Genomic DNA, 19,125 nt, shown 5'->3' on the forward strand with positions numbered 1-19,125 from the left:
CACTGGCAGAGGGAGAACATGTGTCTTAGAGTTATACAAGGAAGCTGGGGTATTTAAACACCAACTTTCATTAGCCATAGAATGAAGAGGGGTTTCTCGGGGTGTTGGCTTCTCCATAACTCTAGCCACATACTCAGAGAAGGCTGCAGAGGTCAGAGGAAGCCCTTAGAAAAACCTTGCACACACTCACATTTGAACATTGAGTATTGAAAAGATATGATGGTTAGTTTTAGTTGTCAACTTCTCTAGGTTATATTATCCAATTAGTTCATCATACATTAATCTAAGTGCCGCTGTGAAGGTAATTTGTAAATGTGGTTAACATCTAAAATCAGTTGACTTTAAGTAAAGGAGATTACGTGTGAAAATGTGGATGGGGCTCATTCCCCCTGCTGAAGGACTTAAGAGCCAAAACTGAGCTTCCCTGGAGAAGAAGAAACTTTGCCTCAAGGCTGAAGTACCAAATCCTGCCTGAGTTTCCAGCCTGTCCTATGGGATTTCAGATGGCAGCCTCATAATTGCATGAGTCAATTTCTTCAAATCAATCTCTCTCTCTCTCTCTCTCACATGTATGTATGAGTAATATAGACATACATTACATATATAGTGAGTATATGTATTATATATTATAATACGTATTGTATCTCTCTCTCTCTCTCTCTCTCTCTCTCTCTCTCTCTATATATATATATATATATATATTCTGATTCTCTGGAGAACCATAACTAATGTAAATGGTAAGGGCCAGGAGGATATAAGTCAGGCACTGAAAGCACCTGCTACAAATGATATTTATACCCATTTCTTTGTTTTTTTTAAATTAAAACACAAAAAACACCAGCATAAATTCCATCCCACCTCCATCATGAACACTAAAGATTCAGAGAACTTCTTAGTGTGTACTATTTGAACAAATGGAGACTTGAGTGGAAATCAGATGAATACATCATATCTTAAACACAGCACTCAGCTAAATCCTAATAGCCAGCACGATATTCATGACTGCTATGACCATTCAATTATATTATATATATTGACATATTTTTAAATTTTTTAAGCACAGGGTTCAGAAAGAACACTACTATTTAAATATTCAATACAAATTAATAAGCATTAAAATAAAAATAGGAAATTCATCATTAGATGATCTACCCAGATCATTTATCTGATCAAAATCCTTCTATGAAATAGCAATATATTCTCAATACATATTTTAAAATTAAACATACAATATGCAAATGTGCTTTTATTTTTTAAATCCAACAATATAAAAGTATATTGATTAAAAAGCAAACATAGTACTTGATGGATGCTTCTTGCCCCTCTCATTCTTCCTCTGCAATTCAGATAAAGATAACTATTGACCATTCGGAGTTATACTTCCAACCTTTTTATACACACACACATACAATACAGGCCATCAGTGACCTAGCCTTTGAAAAATACCAAAAGCCTGGAAGACCTGAGGGATTTACAGTTCATCTCTTTTTTGTAGGTATCTGTCAGTCTCTGATTTATTATATTTCTTATTCTGAATGCTTTAATACAGTAGAGACTGTAAAATCCTACATTAAACAAATTTAATAAATTCTACTTACTAACTCCAAAAATTGTACAGTATTGTACTTATGAAAACAATGATATATATAACAATTATATATTGTTATTTAATGGCTCCTGGTTTCATGTAGAAAACTCAAATTTGGCTCTTCCTGCCCAAGACTCTAATGAAAGAAAGTGATGACAAGCATGCTTGAGCCAAAGTCATGAATAAGATTAACATCATGACCAACAAGATCCTCAGTCGAAAAACACATTGAAAACTTTTGACTGACAGTGAGTGGAACTGAGAGCTGTGGGTAAGGAAGCTATAGGGGTCTAACAGTAGAGTTGTCTGTCCAGAAGAAGGGGCCAGCTACCTGCTACGGACAGAGTGCTTGTGTTCCCTCCAAAATCATATGTTAAAACCTTAATCCTCAATATGATGGTATCTGGAGACAGAGCCTTTGAGACATAATTAGGTCATGGGGATGGAGCCCTCCTAAGTGGATTAGTGCCTTTATAAGAATAGACACAAGAGAACTGCTTCCTCTCTCTCTCTCCACTCTGTGAGGATACAGCAAGAAGGTGTCCCTCTGCCAACCAGAAGTTGAATTGGCTGGTACCTTGACCTTGGACTCCCCAACCTTCAGAATTGTGAATATGAAATTTCTGTTGTTTAAGCCACCCAGTCTACGGTATTTTGTTAGAGCAGCCTGAACTGACTAAAACAATCCCAAATAACAAAATCTGAAGGTATATTGGTCTAAGGTGACTGATTAAGAGCTTGAGATAGGGGCAATTGTTCTAGCTAATGGGCATAGGCACCAGAGGTCAGCAACTTTCTTGACTTACAAAGACAATAGACAGTTTATAAGGGGAAAACTTGTGCCTAAATTCCTCCTAATAATAAAAAGTTTAGGTTTCATCATTCTCAACTGATTCAATGTGTCAAATAATTCTGAGCTCATAAATATTCTACTTCCCAGCTTATCAGTGACCTGTTGTGTCTTATTCATGGTCATGTGCTCAGGAAAACACAACTTCCATATAATCTAATGGGTTAGAGAGTCCATTTTGCAAAGTGATCAATATATGCTGAATTTTCTCCTGCTGAGAAAGCTTCAAAAGATGTAGCAGTCCTCCAATATAAAATCCAAATACAGATGAGTTGCATTAGAATAAAGTTCTAATAACAAACTGAATTTAATTCACTTTTGAAATGGAGTTTATTCTCTAATATAAAGTAACAAGACACCTTTTATAAACTTCTGTTTTAATCTTCCATTTACCCAAGATCAATGTCAACTAGCAATTTCCTGTAAGTTTTTTTTTATTTCTAAAGGAAAGCGACATAGTACCTTTACACATCTATAGTACTTAATAGAGTGCTTGATTATACTTTACAATCCCATTCATAAATGTAACATTCTAAGGAGCCAGCATTTATGATTTTCAGAATAACAGGTAAAATTAGGTAACAAGAACCCCTAAGCTGATAGTGTGGAATGGTAGACCAATCTTCCTATGCATAATATGCGTACATATTTCATACATACATATGAACACATACACATATATATTTCTTATGTATGCACATGTAAAGATGTATGTGTTTGCTACAGCTCCTTTCACGTCTTTAAGGAAATATCACATCTATATATACACAGATATATGACACATAATATGTAATATGCCCATAGATATGAAATAACATATAAATATATACACATAATAGGAATATATAATTTATACATATGAAAATGTATATTTAGGAACAGGAAGGACCTGAATCCTTCAGTTTACTGAGAAGCAACTGAGGTCCAAAGACAATACATGACTTAATCAAGGTTACAGTAGTGAGAAAAAAACAAAAGCCTGAGTGTCGTGATTTCAGCCCAATGTTTTTCCCACTCAGTATTTTGATTTTATATTTTGAATTTCAGAGATGGAGAACGAACTGTAGACTCCTTTTTACCCCAGCATTCAGGTGACTTGTCTGCTGAGATTTGCCTTCTCTGAGATTTGGATTGTTATCATAAGGCTCTGTTTTAGAAGGACCAATTGCCATTTTAATGCAACTTACTGATCATGCAGACAGCCAGCCTTTCATAAATCATGTAAAGTACCTGAAAATATGATTTATGAGCTAAGTTATGGGAAATGGGGCCCTTTAATATCCTTAGTTCTTCAGAATGTTGTTACCTATCACAGAGTCCCCTTACCTGATTTAACTGAAGGTGTGTCTGAATGTTTTCAGCCCAAACTACCCTTAACTCCACCCCAGCTAACACTGACCTTTACCCAACCCCCCATCCATAAAGAATTTTAAGCTTCTTTAATTTCATCAGCTGAGTCTGAAATCTTCATTCAGACCCTTACTCTGCTGTGCCTCTTACAGAATATGCTCCTGAGGCATTGCCTCACATGGTAATTAAAGAACTGCACCTAATATCATCTTACTATAGAATTAAAAGAGCCAGAGTATTACAGTTTGTTGTAGAAAACAGCCCACAAAAGATCCTAGAAAACCCAAGATGAAACTAATTTAAACCATATGCCTTGTTGAAAAGGAATGTGGAAAAAATGTCTGTAATATGCAGTAAATGAGGTCCATAACTCATTGGGGCCTCCAATGAGTTATGTGTTAAATCCATATTTCACAACATGGTCATGCAGTTTTTTAGATCTCCCTGTCTATTAACCCTTTGCTTTGTGTGGGAGAGTTTCTAAGAACAACATAGTTCTGTGGGTATTAACATATTTACATATGCAAATCGAAATCCTATACCAATAGTTTTTTTTTACCCCCTCCCTTATGGCTCAACATATTATCGCTTCACCAAACCAACAAATTAAAAACAATTTCCAATTTCTTCCACAAATATCTAGTGGTTAAATGTTATTAATGCATTTGTCTGAAAGGCACAAATTCAAACATTGCTCAGTTAGGGAAGAAGAATATACAGTGCTGATTGCTTGCAATCAGTTTCAGTAATCTATATTTTCTTCACGGAGGTGAAAGTTTATCTCACCATAGAACAAGTATTTTGCTTCTACCATTCATCAACTCTGATATTTCAGAGCCTCAAATCATCATTTTCTGGAGCTACAGAGTAAGCAAGCTGTTGACTATTTTCTTTTTAACACACTCCTTTAAAGAAAAAATGTTTGCCTGCACATTATGGGTTTATCTTCTGCCTGTGAGAGACCCTAATAAATCACATTTGCTTTCAGCTATCATAGATTATTAGGCTTTTATAATCATGAAGTAAACCCAATAGACTATTGTTATTTTCAGAACATTGAAAATCACTAGGTAGTTGCCTCTTTGTATGAGTACATGATTCTCTCATTTTTTAGGAGGGTAGTGTTACATTTAGACACTGTCAGCGTATTGCTTGTACAACAATGATGCTTCCAACAAATTGTGATCCAGGGGTAGGAGACAGAGTAAGCACAGGAAACAAGGGAGCTCCAGAATCACAGGGCTTTAGTCAGCCTCTGCCATCCTTCCGTTAAAAGCCTGAAGTTTATTTCACAATGTGAACCTCTCAAATTGTTCTTTCACCCTGTCTCTTTTCATACACAATAATTGCTGATAATCTTTTGTAGAACAATACTTTGAAATCATTTTAGCTTTAAGAGAGTACATTAAGGCCATCAAATGGAATGAAGCCCCTAAAGGAGATTTATGTGAATTCTTTTCACAACACAATTACTGCAGTTAGACACACGTATACCTTTGTGTCCTTAATATTGTAATTTTCATGGGGCAATGATTTGAAGGAGTTCCTTACTAGAAATAAATCTAAAACACAGGGTTTTGATGACAGTCTCAGCTAAACTAATTGTGTGAGCTGGGAACAAGGTAATGAGGACAGATGTCAAGGTCAATACAATTACTAATTTCTGAATCTGGGTTAATATTTCCAAGGGCCTTGAATATAAGTTACAACACATAACTACCACTAATGGAAAATTCAACTTTCGTTTTCTGGTGTGGATGTAATGTTTGCTTTTTTACAATTGTGTCCCAAAGTGAACTTTATTTTTGCCAAAGGAACAAAACCAAATCTACTTTCTTGTTGACTCTTCATCATATCGAAAGATGCAGATGTGAACAACAAAAGAAACACTTGGCATGATCGCTGGAAATATGTGCATTTCAAAACGCAGCTCATAAAAATCATATTTATCCCTTTGAGAGGAGACAGGCATAAAAGGGGACAAATTCAAGGAGGAATTGTGGTGTTGAGTTATTTACATTGCTGATAGTACTGAAATTATTAGCTAGCTATTTTCTTGGATCTTTTTTTCCCTATCAGCCACAGACTGTACATCTTGTGTCATAATTGCTATGAAAGGACCTTATTCCAAATGACATTCATTTCCAGGTTTTTATGCCTAAGTTGCTGGATGATCACCATGTTTCAAAGTGATATAAGAGTATTCCAGAAACAGTGTTTTAGAACTCTATTCACTTATCTTGGCTAGGAAAAATCAACAAAGGTAGAGAGGTGCTGATTAAACGGCATGTTTCAATGGAAAATTATTTCAAAGCCAAAATTAATAGAAACTGCTTAACTAAACAGATTTAGGGGCCTGGGGAAAAACTGGCATATAATAACATACAAAGGATAGCGACAAAATCAATCTCTCTATTTCTCTCTCTTTCTCATACACACACATGCACACACACAGAGAATTGCTCAATAATAATGCACGTTTGTCTTTATATTTCATATGATAAAAGTTTCTCTTTAATTAGACTTCTTTTTTTAAAATGTGCTTGTTGAACAGAATTCTATTCAACACAATATTTCAGTGTTCCATAGAGAGTGTGGATGGCAAGCTCTCTGAGCTGTAATTGTCCAACAGGTTTCTGGAACTATTTGGCTAATTCAGAAAGGCATCTCCTGCCTTAGGCTTGGCTGAATCTCCCCTCTCTGCAGTGTTCCACTGCCAGTCTGCCTCTGTCTGTCCTGACTTGCTTCACTTTAACACTGAGCCTTGCCTCATGCCAGTTGCTGAGTTCCACTGAGAAATCCTTCCCTTGTGGAACCAAACATTTAAAATCCTAATTAAAAAACACTTCTCAAATTCAACCAAAAGAGAGAAAAGGAAATCTTTCCATCCCCTTTCCCCTTCTACTGACAGCTTGTCTCTCTCTATTTTTCATCCAAATAAGCAGAGCTCTGTAAATCTTGTCCAGAAGACACGGACTGAAAGAATTAATCAAAGTGTTGTTTATGAGCTGCTCAGAGCAGATTAAATGTTGTGTTGACAACACAATTTGCAAATTATCTATCAACATCAACAGACATACAGCAATGAGCCAAGCCAATTGGATACCTTTGGACACAAGAGGACCATGTATCTCCTAGCCTTGCTTCCAAAATTAAGTCCTTTTGAAAGAGTTTTATCCAACGTTATTTGCAGTCTCATTGCTGCAGTCGAGTTCCTTTTACAATTTATGTTGGACAATGTCAGTTTTATTTCTGCCACATACAAGTCAAATTTTCATAATCTGACTACAACTTTTCTTCCCCAGTCTTACTTGACTATCCCACTTCAAACATCCTATATACCAATTCACCATCAGATGTCTACCAGATAGCCACCTCTGGAAAATACCTGAAGGAGCCAGCCTCCAAAATGATCCCAACCTTCTGAAATTCACAACGTCAAAACACTGTGTGTAGTTCCTTGCATGTAATAAGATCAACCGTGTGACCAATAGAATAGGATAGAAGTGGTGGTATGTCTCTTCTAAAGTTTGTTGTTGTATCTTAAATGTGTTCCTGTATACTTCTGAGGAGTTTTTCATTGTATTGTTATACCACAATTGGTTTATACATTTACCTGTTGAACATTAGAGCAGTTTCCAATTTTGGCAACCATGAATAAAACTACTGTGAACATATGTATACAATTCTTTTTGTGGGTATATGCTTTCAGTTCTCGTAAATAAACATCTATGAGTGGAACCGGTCACAACACAACTTTATGCTCTGCTTTATAAAAATTGAAAAACTGTTTTCCAGTATAATTTTACAATCTCATAAACAAGGTATGACAATTCCACTTGCTCGACATCCTTGCCAATACTTGCTATTCTTGGTCTATTTAAAATTTTTGCCAATCTACTTGGTGTGAAATGTTATCTCATAATGGTTTAATTTGCATTTTTCTGATGCCCAATAATTTTCAGAAAATTTCACGAGCTTATTGGCTATTTGTATACCTTTGTGAAGTGTTCGTTCAAATGTTTTACCCTTTTTTTTTCTTTTACCCATTTTTAATTGATTTGTTAGCTTCTTATTATTGAGTTGTCAATTTTTTAATATATTCTTGATAAAAGTCCTTTGTCAGAATTACATACAGTGATTATTTTCCCCAATCTGTGGCTTGATATTTATTCTTAATACTGTTTTACTACAGATTGAGCTTTACTTATCACCTTTTATGGTTAGTAAAACTTTTTTTTTTTTTTATGAAACTGTCCGAGAAATACTTGCCTACCCCAAGTTTGTGAAGATTCTTTTCTATATTTTCTCCTAGAAGTATTATAGTTTATCTTCTTGATATAAATTGTAGAATAAGCCTAATAAAATCTATGAAAAAAAAACTTTCTGGAATTTGAATGGGGATTACATTCAATTTAATTCAGGAAGAATCTACATCTTAAAAACATAGTCTTCCAATCCATGAATATTGTAACCCTCTCTATTCTGTAATTTTTTTGGTCAATCTCAATGTACTAGTCTTGCATGCCTTTTTTTACATTCATTTCTAGGTATTTTGATGCCATTGTTATTGTTGTTTTATTGTTATTTTATTTTTCAGATATAATAGACATACGATTGATTTTGTTATAAATCTTATATCCTAAACCTTGCTAAATTCACTTATCAATTGAAGAAGACTTTTTTGTAGATTACCTAAAATTCCCTAGTACTTTCTTTTTCTTCATATGGTCTGTAAATAAATACAATTTTAAATCTTCCCTTCCTATCTGTTTAGTTACAAGTATGCTCCTGTTTTGTTTTGTTTTGTTTTCTCCTTCTTGTTATACTTGCAAGGACCTCCAGTATTATATTGAATAGAATTGAGTAGAACAGACATTTTTGCCTTATTCCCATTCTTACTCTGTTTTCACCATTAAGCATAATGTCACTTTTAGAAATTCATAAATGTTTTTTATCAAATTCAGGAAATTCTCTTCTATTCTTAGTTGGCTGAGTGATTTTTAATGCTTAAACCAACCTTGCATTCCTGGGATAGATACCACTTGGCCATAATGTGTTATCTTTTTTAATTCATTGTTGTTTTCAATTTGATAATAATTTCTTGAGAATGTGTCTGGGTTCATAAGGGATACTGGTGTGTACTTATCTTTGTAATAATGTGTTTGTCAGGTTTGGGTATCAGCATTATTCTTACCTCATAAAATTTGTTGAAAAGCATTCTATCCACTCCTATTTTGTGAAAGATTTTTTTCTAAAAATGATATTATTTATTGCATAAATGTTTCATAGCATTTACCAGTGAAATCACACAGAACTAAAATTTTCCTTAGGAGTGCATTTCTTACTGTGTGTTCAGATATAGTGCTATTCAGATTTTTCTACTTCATTTTTTGTCAGTTTAGGTAAAATATATTTTTCAAGGTACGTGGCCATTTCATCTAAGTTATTGAAAGTATTGGCATAAAGTTGTCCATACTATTCTTTATATTACGTTTAATGTCTGCAAGATCTGTAATGATATTCCCTTTTTCATCTATGGCATTGCTAATTTGTATTTTATTTGTTTTTTGCTTGATCATTCTAGTCAGGTGTTTCTCAATTTTAGTAATCCTTTCAGGGATAAACTTTTGGCTTTGTTAATTTTCTCTATTGTTTGCCTATTCTAATTCATGGATTTCAGTTATTTTTTTCATTCACATATTTACTGTTTTTCCTATTTTACTTTTTACTGTCTACTAATTTACCATTTTTTCCTAACTTCTCAAGGTAGAAAATTAAGTCATTAATTTAAAGAGGTCTCCATTTCAAATATAAATATTTAATACTTCAAATTTCCCTCTAAGAAATCTCTAATATTTCTTTCCACAAATCAATTAATTTTGTGGATAGTGTTCTTCAAATTTTCTATGGCCTTACTGATATTTTTCTACTTGTTGCATCTTAAAGAGAGAGGGTTGTTAAAATTTTCAACTATTATTATCTCTGCCTTTACTTCTGCCAATTTTTGTGTAATGAAATTTAAAGTTCTGTTATTAGGTGCATACATCTTTAGGATTGTTATGTCTTCCTGTTGCATTGCTCCTTTTGCATTATAAAATGTCCCTCTTTATCTCTAATAATATTTCTTGTCCTTAAGTCTATATCGTCTGATATAAATAAACTCAATAGAGCTTTTTCTTTGATTAGTATGTCCATAGTATGTTTTTCTATCTTGTCTCTTTTAACCTACCTATATCTTTATATTTAAAGTACATTTCATGAAGACAAAATATAGCTATCTTATATTTAATTCTTTCTAAAAATCTTTGCTTTTAACTAGAATGTTTAAACACTTTGTATTTAATGTAGCAATAGATATGGTTGAGTCTAAGTCTATATACTTCCTATTATTTGTCTATTTATCTCACTTGTTCTTCGTTTCTGTTTTCCTCTTGTATGCCTTCTTTTGGATTAATTGGATTTATTTTATTATTCTATTTTATGTCCTCTATTGGCTTATTAGCCACATTTCTTTTATTTTTAATGACTGTTCTAGCATTTACAATATCCCCACTTAACTTATCAAAGTCTATTTAGAGCCAATATTGTATTACCTCACACTTCATACCTGATAATTCAGCTTTATCGTTTCTCACATCGCTACTGACAAACTTCCTATTTTATACTTCACAGTTCCCAATTAGCAAATCTAGTAACCTTTTGCCTTTTCTTGTACCATAAAGTATACTTTAAAGCATTATTTCTTTATCTCTACATATATTTTAACCCTGACTTCAATATTATTTTTACACTAAATAGAAGTGTAAGTTTTAAGAAACTTATGAGAAAAAAAATGAGATTTTCCTTTATATTCTCCCATTCCTGTTTCTTTCCTTCCTGTAGTTTCCATTCTCTGCTAAGATGTCCTATCTATTCATGTATTTAGATCATATTTCTATTAGTTATTTTAACTTATTTTATTTTAATTCTTTGAGCATATTTATTCATTGGTTTTACAGTATTTGTCTGCTAAGTCTAATATCAGGGCACCTTGGATTTGGTTTCTAATGCTTGTTTGTTTTCCTCTACTTAAATCTGGATTGCATTTTCCTGCTTCTTAGCATGTCTAGCTATTTTATTATATACTGGACATTATGAATAATATTGTAGACACCAGATTCTTTTATTTTCCTCTTAAAGTTATTCATTTTTGTTCTATTAGGCATTTCAATTGTGGCTTCTCATCTTTAAATTGTATCAGCTTAATTTCATGTGTTGTTAGATAGATCTATGGAAAACCAAAGACATTTTCTTTAGTCTCTCTTATATTATAGACTCTACTTCCAAACTCCCAACTCTAAAGATCTTTTCAGGGCTTCTTTTTGGCTTGGATAAGGCTGGTCCAGAATAGATTTAGCTTAAAGATGTGGGCCTTATTTCTGAGGGAAAGTAATTCCTGAAGGGCCTTACTCCTGAGGAGTCTTACTTTCTGGTATCTCAGCTAGGTTCCAAAAATGTTAATGAGATTTTTCTACTCTAGCTGGGCCAGAACACCAATGTCCCCTGGCACTATTCAAACTCTTGTATCTCTGTTCTACTATCAAACCCATAGCAGCTGCTCTCTAGTAAAACTGGGTAGTCTTATGCTGTGTATGTGTACCCAGGACTCGGTCAGGAACTCATGGGGAATTCCTGTCCCAGAAAATACTGGACTTGTCTATCACAAAGAGCTTCTTTCTCTCCAGTGCCCTGTCTTGTAGATTCCAGCTTCTTCAGGATCCTCATACTTAAATCTTAACTTCTTTGGCTCAGCAGGAGCCATTTTATTTTCTTGGATTCTAGCTCCTTGGATTCTAGCTACACAGTTGGGGATTTGTCCCAGGCAGAGAACCAGAGAAATCACAGGATTCCCCTTACAAATTTCCCCTTTTCAGGGATCATTGTTCTGCCGTTGTTGAAGGCCTCAAATCCAATAATTCATATATTTTGTCCAATTTTATGGTTGTCTGTGGTTGATTATGATGTAATGGTCTTATCTAGTATTCTATTATATTTTAATATGATTTATAAGTAAAGAAATTTCAATGTAGATTATTCATGTTTGTGAATGAATTATATTACATTGACTCCTAAGCCCTAGTCTGGGTTTGAGAGTCACTGTAATGGTTCTGCCTACTCAGTATGATTTAAATTTGCCAAAAAAGCTTGTTTCTAAAGAATCCATGACCCATCTATCATGAAGCCTCTTGATGGTTTTTTCCCTTGGTCCAAAATTCCCATTAATTTATTTCAATGTTGCAGTACATGTAGGGACATACCCTTCAAGAGACACCAGTTAAAATTCAGTTTGGCACATATTTTTGCAGATGGCCATATGAGTTTTAGAGTAGTATAGCTGCATAAACTCAAGATTCAGAGTTGAGAGAGGACTACTCAGCCTCTCAAAGGCTCTGTTTCCTAATGTGTAAAGTGTGCTAGAGCTCTTTGTGAATTGTTAAATTCTGTCTGAAAATAAGGCACTGATTAAAATATGCTTTCTGTTTGGAGGGAAGAGACAGATGAAGGGACAAAAGGCAGAAGAACAATTTTCTTTAACTTTTGCCCATTTTCATATATTAATTTACCAGAATATTTATTATCTGAGGAAATAAAATGGAACTTGTCCCACTGAAGTGTGAAGAAAGGGGTTCATGACATCAAAAATACCAACACTGTTGAGAAGTATTGCAAAATGGAAAGAGAAATACCATAAACTTAAAAACTTGTAGTAGAGGCAATGAAGATAAATTACATTCAAGTTGCCCTGATTTTCAATAGCTCACTCTGGCTAATTATTCATTTTTACCTTCAGCAAATGAGCAACTAATAGATGATACTAATATATAATCTGCCATCAAGTGCCAAGCAGAATGTTAAGCACTTTATATGGATTATTGCACATGGTTGGCATTATTTATTCCCACTATGCAGAAGAAGAAATGAAAGTTTAGAAACTGTGAGAGACAGACTTTAAGGTAGCCTTCATGTTCCTTGCTTCCTGGTGTCCATGCCCTGTATAATTTCCTCCTCTTCAGTGTGAGTGACATCTGAAACTTGCTTTTAACCAATAGAATATGTCAAACGTGATGAATCACTCCCATGATTACAATACATTATACAAGACTCCATCTTAATAACATTCTTTATTGGTGGTTATGAAGAAGCAAGTTGCCATGAATCCTACAGTCACAAGGAAATACTGACAACAGCTGAAGGAATTTGGAAATAGATCCTTTCCCAGTCAAGGCTCTAATGAGAACGCAATCCTGACTTAAACTTTATTTGCAGCATCGTGTGGCACTAAGCACAAAGCACAGCTAAAATGTGTCCACACCCCTGACCCACAGAAACTGTGAAATGTATGTTTTTTAAAGCCACTAAGTTTGTGGTGATTTGTCATGCAGCAAGAGATAATTGACATAAGAGGTAAATTAAGTTGCACAAGTTCACACAGCTAGGAAGTGGCAACAATAATAACCAAATCAGACCTATTTGAATTCCAAATCCTTGTTCTTTACTTATATTCTATTTTAAATACCACCCCTCTGCCCTATAGTACCCAGTCCTCCCCTAGTGAAAGCGTGATAATGCCAAGAAGTTTCACAAAGTAGTTCAGAGTTTCAAATAACTTTGAACCTTGATTATGAAATCTGCTTGTTTGTTATGTAAAGTGCTTACAATATCTCCATGTGTGACTAATAATAATAATAGCCGCTTCTTATTGAGTGTACCATGTATGAGAAACCATTGTCAGGGAGGTACATGCATTACCTTATTAATCCTTTGACACTCCTATGAGGTAGGGACCATAATTATTCTGCAATAGAGAAAACAGCAAGTTAGAGAGTTCATCAGATTTGTCAAAGGTCATATAGCTTCTAAGCAGCAAAGCACAGATTTGAACTCAGGTCTGCTTTATCCTGACAATTTGGATTTAGAATCGGAGGAATCTTCGAGCTCTTTACAGAAATTCACTTAAGTCCTAGGAAATGAAAAAATTGGAAAGTGATGGGTTTCAACTGCAATTCCTAGCCTTTAATGTGTGTGTATGCAATTATTTAAGGAGACAGACACTATTTATTGACCCCAAGTACCATACATTGGATTGGGTTCTATAATAGTATTAATAATAATAATGAACTTCATCTATCTACTCTACTATTATTTATTGATTTTTCTCCTATGGTCTAAGCACACAGCAGATCCTAGGAAAGAGAAAGGAAAGGCATAGTATATGACTTCAAGAAGCTTACAGTCAACTGAAGAAGAAAGACAAGCGAACAAACTAATTACAATTATGGAAAACTGTTGAATCTCTCTACTTGCAAATTCAACTTTCTTACTTATTGGCAAGTGACCAAAATCATCCCTGCCCAAATATGTAAACCTCAAATAATTGAAAACTTATTTAAGTGATGATTTCCTTTGAAAGTGAGGTATTAGCATTGCAAATATAAATTTATCTCTATATTTTGTTAAGTGAATAAACAGAAAAATATACTCTTTAAGAGGTATTTGGGAGAGACATCCAGAATTTGAAAAACATTATTTTCTTTTCTTTCTTTTTTCTTTTTTTCTTTTTTTAGAAGAGAAGAGCAGTATAAGTTATGCCCATTTTGGTAGAGTGTATGTATCTGGTTAGATCAAGTCAGAGCTACTAATTCTAATAAACATGAATATTTGTCCCTGTACAAGACATTATGGTTCCTTCCTACATTTTTTTTCATCCTTTTCTCATCATAAAGCAGCTGCTTATTGAGATGGGTCTTAAATGATGGACACATTGAGAATAATACCTTCCCCTTTACCACACTGATGGTCCAACCAGAAAAATGTTCAGCTAATGAACGTGGATACAGATGAAACTCCCAGGAGAATTCGGCAGCCATTCTGCCACTATGTAAGGAGTCCATTTTAGGATGAAAGCATGACAACAAAATAAAAAATTAATTAATTAAAAATAAAATTTTTAAAAAGTAGGTCCTAGATGACATTGTTGAGTACCTAGATTAAGTCCATCTTATTCCTAGACTTCCCCTTTATGTAAGCAAAAAATATCCTCTCTATTTAAGCCAGTATAGATTGAATTTTCTCTTATAGATAACAAACTGAGTGACTGAGTATTATAAAACCTTAAAATTTTTCTCATCACAAAAAAAAATGTTAATTATGTAATACAGTAGAAGTGTTAGCTAACTAAGGTGGTAAACATATTGCAATATATAAATGTATCAAATCAACACTTTGTATACCTTAAACTTACACAGTGTTATACATCAATTATATCTCAATAAAAACATAATTGCAATCATAACTCTGATTATTCCTATTTTGCAGATAAGGAAACTAATGCATCAGGAAGTTGAATGATTCACAATCATAGCTGTTTTAATTTACTTAATTTTGAGGTACATTGTTACACAGCAATAGCTAATACAATTATCAGGTATTTAATAAGCATGTATGTTTTAGAAGCAGGGGAATAAAAATAATAAATTACATCTTCCTGGTTAACAGAAAACTTACAATCTTATTGGAAAGATAATAATAACAAATGAAGAAAACACTTTCCTTTCCATATAGTTGACATACAAAAATGCAACATTAATTAACTTAGAGACTAATACATAATAACCTTTTAACAAAGGCTAGATTGTGCAGTTCAAGAAATAGCTATGAAGTTAGTCAGCTGCTCACCATTTTCTGTAATCAAAAATTGTGTATTGTTTTATTAGAATTTATTAGTTTAAATTGTGTTAAAAAATTAAGATTACATCTTTAGGTCTTTAATTCCTACAGTAAAATTTGAAAATTTAATTCCTACAGTAAAGTTTGACTAATAAATGGTTTCTGGCTCATTAATAGGCAGTTTACATTTTAAGGTTATAGAAACTATCCTAGAAATGGTTTATGAGATGCCAAAAAAACAAGAGAGCTAATACAGTAATCAATCAATAACCAAAATTTTACATAATTAACATTTGAAATGGAAGCTTGACAATTCTCAGGTTATAAATATGTCCCCTTTAATATTTTCCTCTCAAGATGGAAGAATGGAAGAAACAGTATGACCATAGGGTTTTGCCAAAGATTTACATCAATGGAGAGCTTAAAACACAGTGTTTCCCTCACCTATGCAGTAGCTACATACAGCATATGAAATAGGAACTGAGGATCCCTTTAGTACATAACAAAACAAAAAAATGATAAATATATTTGCTGAGGTCTACAGGATAATTACTCTAATAGGTGAAAAATAAACTTCTATAATGTGGTCAGCAATTTGCTGGAGGACCAGGAACATCTAATACCAATGATTTCATTAAGCTATTAGATTCTCTTTGATTAACAATAACAATTGGTGTTACACCACCTGACAATGGAAGCTTTTCATCAGGGCAACTAGTCAAAATACAGCAGCATTGTCTCTCTTATCACTGCTTCCATATGAAAATGCTAAGAATAGAGCTTTCTCAGTCCAACAGCTGGAAAACTCCACTTCTGAGATAAGACATGTTGTGCTCATTGTGACAAAAAGTGCAATATTATGAAGGAATTTGCAGAAATAATAGGATCTACAGAAAATGCTGAAGACAATTTAACAAATGTGTCCAGACACTTACGTTTTAAGTTTCTCTTCAAAACTGGCAATTGCATTCATGGCTGCTAACTTGCACTCGGCTTTTCAGCTTTGAAGACTCACACGTAGCTATTCTCTCTCTTTGTCTCTGTCTCTCTCCTTCCCTCTCTCTCTAAAAACAGTAATGATATTTAACAACCAAAACTCAGAAAATAATTGATACAGCCAATACAGCCAATTTTTCTAAATCTAATAGTAAGTTTTTAATTTAAAGATTGAAGGTTTCTTTTTTAGCAGAAATAAAAATAACACTTGCTAGGCACTAGACTCAGCTACAAAGAGTTTACTTATATTGACTCACTTGAGCCTCACAAGAACCTTGAGAAGTAGTTTACTATGGTTATTCCTATTTTGCAGATAAGGAAACTAATGCATCAGGAAGTTGAATGATTCACCAAAGGTCATGTAGCTAATAAGCTTTGACATCTGCTCCAGACTCCAGGCACTTATTGCGCAACTAACTAGAATGTATGTTCCCCTCACCCAACATTTTTTTTCATTTTTAATCAAGGAATCAAAACACTGAATAGAGCTGCCAGACTTTTTTTGTGTTAGACAAAGTGTTTTTTGTCTGTTGTTCCATCTTTTTAAAACGGCTCCAATATAAGCAATCTACCAGCTAGAGCAAATATATACATTCTTGAAAATGTTTGTGCAAATCCAATACTTTTGTACACAAATAGTATTTTAAACGAATTAAGAGAGCTACTGTTTAAATTACTTTTTGAAGTACATTTTAGAAATTCAGGGCTTCCTTGGTGGCGCAGTGGTTGGGAGTCCGCCTGCCAATGCAGGGGACACGGGTTCAAGCCCTGGTCTGGGAGGAGCCCACATGCCGCGGAGCAACTGGGCCCGTGAGCCACAGTTGCTGAGCCTGCGCGTCTGGAGCCTGTGCTCCGCAGCAAGAGAGGCCGCGACAGTGAGAGGCCCGTGCACCGCGGTGAAGAGTGGTCCCTGCTTGCCGCAACTGGAGAAAGCCCTCGCGCAGAAACGAAGACCCAACACAGACAAAAATAAAAATATAAATAAATAAATAAATAAATAAATAAATAAATAAATAAATAAATAAAAGATTACTAGAAATTCAAATTCCCATAACTGGGTTCAGTTGAAACATGTCACCTTGTAAATGATTTTTTTACCCTTCTTGGTTAAAAAGGAAAGAAAGAGATCAAAGAAGAATGATAGAAGGAATGCCAAGTTGTAAGAAGAAAATATTTTAATGTATTATTTAATCATATGACCCTTGAATAAATAACAATAATTATAATAAATCCCTGATCGTAGAGAACGTTGTGGTTTACAAAATGTTTTCAAATTCATTTGTGTTTTGAGGCTTAAAACGATACTGTGATGAAGAAAGTCCAAGTGTAATTATAATCACATTGCATGTGAATAATTGCTTGGCTGTGAGCTCTTGAAAGATGGGAATAAATTTTTGTTGTTCACTCCTGTACCCCAGCTCTTAACATAATATCTGGAATGTGAGGCACTCAATAAGTAGCTGCTAAATAAATAAATGAATCAATCAGTTAATGAGTTGATGTGTGGATGAGAGATCAAAATTTTTATCTCTGGACTGACAGCCCAGGTATGAAGTCCAGCTCTGCTGCTTAAACATTTTGTAACTTTGGGCAAGTTTTCTAACACCTCTGAGTCTCAGTTTCTTCATGATGGGGATAACAGCACCTACCTCCTCATGAAAAGATGCAAGATGCATGAGCTAATGCACGAAAAATACACAGAATGGAGCCTGGCACATAGTAGGTGCTGAATATATATTTAGTGAATGAATGAAAAATAGAACTATTAAGTGAACTAAGACTCAAAACAAGTCTCTGACTCCAGTGCAGGCTCCTTCTATTACCCTATCACCCAAGAAAAATTTAAGTCCTCTGAAATACACCCCCAGAGCACTTACTTAAAGCCATGGTGCTAATGGACTGACCCAGACACTTGACCAAGTACTTGATAGATTTTTTTTCTTTTTTCTTGGAGTATAATTGCTTTACAATGTTGTGTTAGTTTCTGCTATACAACGAAGTGAATCAGCTATATGTATACACATATATCCCCTCTCTCTTGAACCTCCCTCCCATCCCCCCATCCCACCCATCTAGTCATCACAGAGCACCGAGCTGAGCTCCCTGTGCTATACAGCAGGTTCCAACCAGCTGTCTAGTTTACACATGGTAGTGTATATATGTCAATCCTAATCTCCCAGTTCATCCCACCCTCCCCTTCCCCTCCCATGTCCACGTGTCCATTCTCTATGACTGCATCTCTATTCCTGCCCTGGAAATAGGTTCATCTGTACCATTTTTCTAGATTCCACATATATGTGTTAATATACGATATTTGTTTTTCTCTTTCTGACTTACTTCACTCTGTATGACAGACTCTAGGTTCAGCCAAATCTCTACAAACGACCCAATTTCGTCCCTTTTTATGGCTGAGTAATATTCCATTGTATATATGTACCACAACTTCTTTATCCATTCCTCTGTTGATGGACATTTAGGTTGCTTCCATGTCCTGGCTATTTTAAATAGTGCTGCAATGAATATTGGGTGCACGTGTTTTCTTGAATTATGGTTTTCTCTGGGTATATGCCCAGCAGTGGGATTGCTGGGTCATATAGTAGTTCTATTTTTAGTATTTTAAGGAACCTCCATA

At 34.4% G+C, this 19,125-nt stretch overlaps 1 long non-coding RNA gene across 7 annotated transcripts in view; it reads right to left on the reverse strand.

Annotated features, from left to right (window-relative positions):
* Positions 1-19,125, reverse strand: part of LOC118895177 — a 221,101-nt gene that overhangs the window by 145,271 nt on the left and 56,705 nt on the right. For 4 of the 7 annotated variants that reach the window (XR_005019893.1, XR_005019898.1, XR_005019894.1 and 1 more), the window contains exons 1-2: positions 16,433-16,730; positions 13,581-13,626 (exon numbers count right to left, since the gene is read on the reverse strand). This is a non-coding gene — a long non-coding RNA (uncharacterized LOC118895177). Of the gene's footprint in view, positions 1-13,580; positions 13,627-16,432; positions 16,731-16,750; positions 16,843-19,125 lie in introns of those variants that run through there. The other 3 variants (XR_005019895.1, XR_005019896.1, XR_005019897.1) reach the window with 2 other exon arrangements.

Source organism: Balaenoptera musculus, chromosome 5 (assembly GCF_009873245.2).
Source record: "Balaenoptera musculus isolate JJ_BM4_2016_0621 chromosome 5, mBalMus1.pri.v3, whole genome shotgun sequence".
NCBI classification, from domain to species: Eukaryota; Metazoa; Chordata; class Mammalia; order Artiodactyla; family Balaenopteridae; genus Balaenoptera; species Balaenoptera musculus.